The sequence below is a fragment of the Zonotrichia leucophrys genome, chromosome 9 (assembly GCF_028769735.1).
Source record: "Zonotrichia leucophrys gambelii isolate GWCS_2022_RI chromosome 9, RI_Zleu_2.0, whole genome shotgun sequence".
NCBI classification, from domain to species: Eukaryota; Metazoa; Chordata; class Aves; order Passeriformes; family Passerellidae; genus Zonotrichia; species Zonotrichia leucophrys.
The window spans coordinates 3,579,102-3,588,228 of NC_088179.1; positions in this window are offsets into that span (position 1 = coordinate 3,579,102).

Below are 9,127 nucleotides of genomic sequence, written 5' to 3' on the forward strand. Positions count from 1 at the left end.
CCAGTTTTAGACCATTACACAGCTTTTCATCCTGCTGCTGAGAAAGGAAAGCAAAGGAAAGGGAACTTTTTCAAGAGCTGCTGGTATTTATATTTCATAGCCATCTATTTTCCCCCTTCATTTTTGGTGTAATAAAAGATGATAAAATATTAACAAGAAGGATGAATATGTCTCATATTGCACACATAAAATGTGAAACACTACAAGGAGAAAAACCTAATTCTGGGTCAGCAGCCTATGAATTGCATTAGTAAATGTAAGTGATGTGTGTGATCTCATCACACACACAGGAATGTGCACTGACTGCAGCCTGGCAGCAGAGATTGGAGCCTGTGAGTGTTGCTGCCTTTTCCACACACTCTGGCTGTGGCAATGACCAAATATTTCCCTTTCTTCAGCACTGTGCCCTGACCACATCAGCAGCTCTCCCTCACAGCCCTCTTGTCTCTTCTCTCATTCTGCCCAAGTTAGAAGTTACAGTCTGATGTTTCTCAACAAAAGTGGGACAGACTGGTAAATAAGACCACAGGCAGTTTTTACATTTCCCTGGCTGCTTCTGCATGAAAGGGCTTTGAGGAAAGCTCACCAAGGGAATCAAAGTGTGCCTTCCAGCAGGGAAGCTCCTGAGAGACTGAATTTTTCTGCAAATCCCACTAACTTCTCAATCAGAAATGCCTGCTCAAATGAAAACACCACCGAAAAAAGATTCACAAACATATATGAATGAGAAAAATTGCTGCAGGGGCTAAGGCAGAAAAATAAATCTGTGTAAAAGATTTTGGTAAAATAAAATTAACACATAGCTGTCTCCCAAGACCACCCAAGACCACAGCTGTCTCCCAAGACTGAATTTCCCAAGACCATGTAAGATGCCATGTGCTGTAGAGTTAATGATGTTACAAAGAGACATTGACACCAAAATCACTGCAGACCTTGGAGTGAGGAAAAAAAACAGGGAGTTGTTTTTTCCTGTGGTTTAAATTAAAAGGTTTGAAATGTCTTTCAAGTCTAAACTTAAAAAAAGAAAAATTATAACTTTCCTGAACATAATCAGAGATAAAGGGAGGAAAAAATTATTTAGGCATATTAATGCAAACATTATCTTTAAAACAGAGTTCACACAGAAATATAAGCAAAACCTTCAGAAATTTAGCACTTAGTGAACGAATTCAGCTGTGTCTCTGAGATTAGTACAACTTTGTAAGCAGGACTTTATTTTTTAGCCCTTTCTAGCTCTGCCAGCAGCTTTTTCAAAGGAAAAGGAAGGATTCTGTCTGCTCCTGCTGTCTTTCAGTGAAGTGGTCAAGGAAGAGAGCAGAAGCTGTGGATTTGTTTGTGAAGCTTGTATCTTCATATAAGATAGGCAGGAATGAGATGTTGTGAGTTCCAAAGTGATAACTCAAGCTCAGTTATATCTTTAGAACAAGCAAGGTATTTTTGTGTTGAAGAGATGGTCGATTTAGTTTATGGAGAGGATTGGTTGTGCTTCCTCATTTTACATCATTCCTGTATCTGAGATCTTTCTACATTTAACTGCAGTACATTTCTGTCTCATCCCTTCAAGCAGATATCTATGACACAAGGAATCACCATCTAAATTAGTTATACCATTAGCAGCTCCAGCAAGAACCAAATAATTAATCTCTCTGTAGATGAAGTATTTGGAAGAGCTCTCAGTAGTGACATCCACTGTCTGCCTTTCTGTGGGTAAAAGAATCCTTCCAGTTTCTGAATTTTTCTTCTGTGCCATTCATGAGTAAAAATATTATTCAAGATAGAAGCAGCCATTCTTTAGGGAATAACATTTCCAAAAAGGCATTTGTTTCTTATCAGGCTTTGTCTCACTGTTCTCCTCTGTCTGAGATTTAGCTGTTTGTTATGGCTTCTTAAAATTTACCTTGTAAGGTTTTGGGAATAGTCTTTTCTACTGCATGTTTTATAGAGTTCAGCATGGAGGACACTTGGATTTATTAACATGAAAGAGACCACACAGAACAGATCACAGTAATAACAATATTATTGTAATACTTGGGATGTGAGAGGGCAGAACAGGGAGAGATGAGCCTTAACTATGCCAACCTTGACTCTATTTCCTGTCTTTTTTTACCTGTCATCTTCACAAGATTCTGCATCCTCCTTTGTTTTGCAGTTTTTCCACCTAAGAAGTGGATCTAAAAAAACTTTTCTGGTTATCTTTTCTCATGTATGACATGAACTCTGTCCATGCCCCACCCAACATAACACCTTAGAGGGCAAGATGACCAAATACAATTACTGCAGATCATAAATATTGCCATTACAAGCAAATCTTGTTCTCCTACAGCTCCTTTACAGGCTGAATCAGAGTGTGACATCCAACTGCCCAAGAGTGAAAGGCTCTGTGCAGAGAAAGAAGATAAGCAACAGTGACAGCTAAGTCCTAATGAAATTCATTACTTACACTGAATATAATTTTCTCCTTAAATACATGACAAGTACATATAGATATGGCCATGTCTACTTATTAGGGAAAGTTTAATACTAAAACTATTGTTTCTCAAAGGCTCTGATTTTATGACCATTAGGACCAACTCTTACTGTGGTCTAAGAGACCTTGAGAAATTCCTTAGAATAAACAGTTAAACAATTGTTGGATATTAACATAAGTATTGATAAAGTTATTCAGACACCAAATATTTTTTCATACTAAGAAATAAAATATCAAAAAATACTTAAGGAACTAAAAATACCTTTTACCTTATTATCCATCAAATCTAATGGTCCAGAATTCCACAGTATATGCTGGGGATCTCAGTTTTACTCAAGCAAGAATTGAAAAGTACATCGTGCTGGTGGGACAGAATCAAGCCTAGCAAGAAGCAGTGTGGTGCAGGCAGGACAGCAAGAAGAGTTCTGAAATTCACAGCTCTCGGGGCTCCTCCTTCTAGCACACTCTTTTAAAAAGTAAAATCTAAATGTTGATGCTGACAGGTGATCTTCCTGCAAGGATGATCCGGCAATGAGACAAGGCCTCATGCCAGGGATTGCTGGAATGCAACATTTCTATTTACTTTTTTGCACTTACAATACTTCTGAGGAAGTTAAAAGGTAAGAGCTGGAGTTTATGTCTAAGGATAAAATTGTCAGCCACCAGCATTGCATTCCCATAGTACCTATGTTTGGAAGACAACAATAAACACAGAGCTGGGGAGAGACTTGAAATGGGGAAGGTAGTGTAGAAATTCTGAAATTATTATGCCCAGAAGTTTGAGTTCAAAGCCTGTATCCTGTATATTTTTTGAGTTTAATGGCAGCGTTGTCGTTTTTAGGTGTCTTTTTACAATAAATAAGTGCCATTTTTCCCAAAGTGCTGGGTTTCAGTCACATTTAGGGTAGCTAAGAGAGCTCGTTCAGAGACTACAGTAGTGTTGCAGAATACGTTCCTCTGCTGTTTAAGTAAATGCTAAGGCAAAGCTGAGGCATTTAGCCAAAATAATTGTTAATGCAAACGGCCTATTAAAGTAGGAAGCATCAATTTTATTTATGCTGTCTCAAAAGTCTAGAGCACACACAAGTTGTTTTGCTTGCTGATTTTCTCTGAAGACTGATTATTTGCACTATTTTGTCAATACCTCCATTTTAAGTGGAATAATTATCACAGGGAAAATTAATCATAACCACCATCTCCATTAAAGTGTGGCAGAGCAAGAAATTAGCTAGGATTTTGTACCATGTCTATTTAGTCTACTTAGAAAGTGGTTGCATTTTGGGGCACTTCAGTGTGGGTTGATTTTCACACGATATTGAACTGAATATTTTGACTCTCTGCAAATATTTTGGCCGTGACTCTCCCACCCAGAAACATTATCCTCGTTCCCCAGCTGCTTCAGAGACCCTGTGGGATGGGAACCAATTCCCATAGGACAGGCACACACCCTGGCCCATGAACTGACACAAAACCTGCTCTTGGGAAGTTCCCTGGCACTAGAGGTGAAAAAGAGAATGAGCACTCAGCTTCAGCACAGCCACCCCAGCACTGTCAGCAGCGTCAGCTTATTAGGGAAAGTTTAATACCAAAAATATTGCTTATCAAAGGCTGTAGAAGGAGGAGGAGGAAGGTTCAAGACCAGTGAATATGTGACTGCAATATAGAGGTGGATAAGGGAGAACTAAGGAGGAAAGAAAAAATGAGTCAGTCAGAGTCTTGAAGGGGAAAGAAAAGGAATTACTCACTGGGGTGCTACAGAACAAGATTCAGCCTTGCTTTGGACACTGGACATGACTTAATAAAAGTTTTATAAACAATAAAGGTTAAGCAGTAACTTTGCTAGTTGGCCTCTGTATTGGGAAATTCTCCAATTCTCTGGCCTCTGTGGAATCACAGAGGAAAAAAGCTCTTAAATACAGGGACTGCTGCATTCTTTTGTACTTATTTTTGTGAAGAGCAGGTTACAATAACAAATAGTTTTCTGAAATTTAAAATACAATTATTCAGCATTCAGTTGCAGTCCTCAAATGTAGCATTGAAGCAAACAGGTTTTTCTTACATGCACAGTCAAGGCAATTGTGTGCTCAATTACACTGGGAAAATGGGCCCTTGCAGCACAAACCCATGGACCAAGAGACGTGGTTGGTTTATGTTAGTACAGCAAAATTAAAGCCAAAAGTGTGGCAATTCACACCATTTTATGTGATATTTATACACAGAAAAGCACTATATTCATCACAGTTTTTTGGAGTTTTTTACAACATTGTTTTTTTCCTTTAAAAAATAAATGCCAGGGTGGTTTCTTGGGGAAAAACAGATTTTGCGATTTCTTAAAGGCAACATTTAACTTGCAATAATATTAATGAGACATGTGGTGTGGGCATCAGTGGAGATCAGGAATCATCTTGATCACTGATTAAAATACTTTATAATCCAAGGAAGCCTGAATATGATAGACCAAAGTACACCAGGAGATTCATGGCATATCTGGGAATTCGAGAGACACAAAGATTCCTCAAGACCCACAATGATTACCACTTACCACCTCAGGTGAGACACTGCAGTTTGAAAGCTAAATCTCTTTTACTCTTGGCCTGGTGCTGTGGAGGTGATGCTGTGTCACAGAATGGCTGAGCCTGGCAGGGACCTCTGGGTGTCCATTTAACCAAGCCCACCTCCAGCAGGCTGCCCAGAGCCGTGTTCAGGTGGTTTGGGAACACTTCCAAGGATACAGACTCCACAGCCTCTCTGGGTAGCGTTTGCCTCTGTTCAACACCCTCACAGTGAAAAAAGTGTTCCCTGAATTCAAAGGGAACCTCCTGGGTTTCACATTGTGCTCCTTGTACTCCTCTATACCATCTCTTGGGATATTTACACACCTTGATAAGATCCCTCATGACCCTTTCAAATTACAGAATTTACACTATTTCCCTGGTGTCTAAATTTCACCTATGAAAACCTAGAGGACCCAAATTAGGCACTGCATCAGATTTATCTGCCTTAGTAGAATTTATATCTCTTTATACACTATTTGTCCCTTCTTCTCTCATATTTCTCAGTAAAAAGCACACCCAGAGTGTATCTGGTCTTATACTGAGGCTCTCATTCAGTCAACAAGCAAAGATCAATAACTAGATGAAACAAAACACGTGTTGCTTGTCTAATGCACTTCATTATTGATTAGTTAACTCTGTAAAGTGCTTTGTTTCTTCTGGAACAGAGGATGAGATGGGACTGTAAGGCACTCAACCTGCCTGACTGACAAGCACCATCAAGTCAGATTAACACTTTAGCAGTTTATCTGTGGATAAGCAGCACCACAGGTGATGGAGCTCCCAAGGCACAGAGGCAGATGGATTGGGAAGAGCTGAGCGCCTCGGGTGTGCTGACAGGGAAACACAGGGGCACTGCCTCCCTGCAGATGTGTTTGCAGAGCGCAGAACAGCATGGCCAAGGCTGCTGGGCCTGGGCTGGGGGAGCTGGTACGTCAGGTTGAGCATCTCTGTGCAAAGCTCCCCACGGTCATCTTGTATTTCACACAGCTTGTTAGCTCAGCCTTACTGCTGCCTACTAAAAGCCTCTGGATAACCAAGATATCAAAAGTCCCTCTAGTATCTTCACAAAGGAAGAGCTGACTATTAAAAATATCCTCCTAGCTTCCCAAACCTGTCAGGCTGATTTTTAATACTGGATTTATTTTTTTTTTCAATTTTCTGTGGCATGCTTCTCTGAAAGTATTTGTGCATTGTACCTCGCTGATACTGTTGTTAAGACATCCTTTGGCCCATGTAAAGGGGTTTTCTTATCCAGAAATAGGCTTCTCTTTACGTGAGCAGTGATTCACAGGCACTGTCACTAGGAAGTGAATTGAAATCTCTGCAGTGCATCACAACTGAGATTTGCCAGTCATTGCTACTTGGGTCAGATTCTGCATCCAGCTGAAATTTCTATTACACTATCTAGATTTCATAGCTGCCATTAATACAAGCTATGCTTCATTAAGTATGAATTTGAAGCTAACAGGGCTCTGAAGTTCAATAAAGTGCTGAAGGACAAACAGAACAAATGCTTTTATTCCTAGAAGTGTCCAGCAAGACAGAGAACAACATTTGTATCCACTGCATATCCAACTCAGAAACAGGTGGCTCTTTTAGAATGACAATTCCCTCATGGATTTTATTTTTTCCCTTTAAATAAAACTTATCTTGCTTCAGGCTTATGCAAAAGGTGGATGAAGACTGCTCTGAAATACACATTTATTCTTGGACTGATTTTTTTTTACAAGTCCATTGTCACAAATAGGTAAAACCTTACAAAAGGAAGGCCTTGTAAAACCATGGATCAGTCCTTTGGCTGAGTAGAAAAGGACTGTGGGAAGGTAAGGCAGCCGAATTAGAGATAGATCAACAAGTTCTAGAGCCCCTGCATGTTCACAGCGTGCTGTATGGTGGTTGGTTGAATTATGTTTGTTATGGCTTAAAGCTATGTAACTGATAAAGGCCTGAGTGCTTCAAAAGCCTGGTATTTGCAATAAATCAGCTCTCCTTTGCACCTGCCTGGGGACTCTGTGTCACTACAGACCCTCATTCACAGTCCATAGCATAGAACTTGCTGGTTAAAAGAAGCTGTTCCAACCTGCCCTGGTGCGGCTGAGGTATCTTCACTGCAGTGGGGCAGTGCTGCCCATTGCCGACTGCTCCATGCTCTCCTGCAGTCTGTCAGGATTCCTGATGTCAGCCAGACATCCAGAAGGGCTGTGTCCTGCCCAAGAAGCCCCCACTGGAAGTGTAAGAGTACTGGGGGACAGGATGTTCAGGACGGACGGAGTTGAGAGATCTCTGAAGCCAGGTCAGGAACTTGGGGTTCATTGCAAAGGGCCTGGGTGCAGGGCCCTGTTGGGATTTGGGGTTTATTGCAAAGGGCCTGGGTGCAGGGCCCTGCTGGGATTTGGGGTTTATTGCAAAGGGCCTGGGTGCAGGGCCCTGCTGGGATTTGGGGTTTATTGCAAAGGGCCTGGGGGCAGGGCCCTGCTGGGAGCTGCAGCCACAGCTCAGAGCAGGCCCCAGAGAAGAGAGGGGTAGAGAGGAGGAGAGGGTAAGAGAGCAAAAGCATAAGAGAGTAAATGGCAAGAAGCAAGAGAGTGAAGTTCCCATTACAATACAATAAATCTTCTTCTGTGTTTAATATTCTGATTCTCACTAACCAATCTAGTACAAGATACAAATCCTTTAGCATTTACATACAACCTATAAGAATCACTACATCACCATACTGTGTTACATTTTAAACCCTAAAAACTCCTCTTTAGACCCCTTCTGCCAAGCTGTAGGGTCTGCTCTGACCCTTGGAGCTGTCTGCAAGCAGAGGGTGTTGTTCCATCAAAAGGGGATTACCTTCAGCTGGCCACACCATTGTTTTCCAGTTATTCAGTAACTAAGGGATCTCAAAGCTTGCTTTCATTTCAGTCTCGCTTATAGTTTCCATATTCTCAAAATCTTTTGCCAGACAATCACATTTATAAGGCTTTCCTGCCTCATCTTCCCCAACAGTAAGCAGCTGTGCTGCTACATTCCCTGGCCCCACAGGCAGGCCACCACTGCCCGGCCTGCTCTCCCAAGGACACTGTGGTGGCACATCCACTCACAAACACGCTCACTGTGAAGGCTACAAATTGACAAGCAATTAAGTTAGACATAGGGAAGCAGCTCTGGTTCATCAAGTCCTCGATAGTGATTGCTTTTGTACAGCAAAGAGAAGGTTTGGCTGGAACTGGGAGCAGCCTTGTGCTTGTCACAGGGATATGGTTCACAGCAAGACCCAGGACAAAGTGTGAGCCTTGATTTTGGCTTACTCCAAAGCAAAACAAAATGGGTTAGATCTATATCTCTATAAGGGTATGAGATGTGCTCAAAAGGTGCCACTCTTTGGAAGTTACCACAGAAGGGCTTCTTGCCAGGATGTGATTTGGTTCTGAGCTCTCATGTCCAGCGGGACAAGGGGAACACTTTCCCCCACCATTACCCTGGATCCATAACAGCACACCAAGCAGGAGGTTTGAGTGAAAAAGTGGCACTTACAGAATGACAGAGATCTAAGACAAAAGCAGTTTGGACACTGAGGGAGAGGAAGGACAGGGAGAAATTAGGTGAAGGGAGATTATGAAAGCATAAGGGAGGTGAAGGGAGATTGTGGGAGGCTAGTGGCAAGGAATGGATGTGTAACTATAGGAATTAGTGCAGTGTAAGACTCATCCATGGGGCTTGATTAGGACTGTCAGGCACCAGCGATTGTTGATGTGCAGTCATTTTGTGGAACTCCAGTCTACAGGAGTTGTGATTTACTTTTAAGGAGTTATAAGAATAGGCTATTTCAAATGCCAGGTCGGCTTCCAGTTACTCAGCTTTCACAAATGTGAGAAAATTGTGTTCTGAGTCATACCTAGCTTTGTCCTTCTTGCAAGCCAAGAAAAGATTTATTTTCTATTTTAATAGAATACTTACAGCATTCCTACTTTGTTGTGTCTGTAAAGGGATTGCTGGCCCTTAACAGCTCAAAGCCCAGTATCCCCTGACTCACTCTGGGTATACTTTGCTTCCAAATAGCTCCATTTCTGTGTACCAGATCCTAACACCTGAGGCTAATTTTGACTTCCTTCTATCA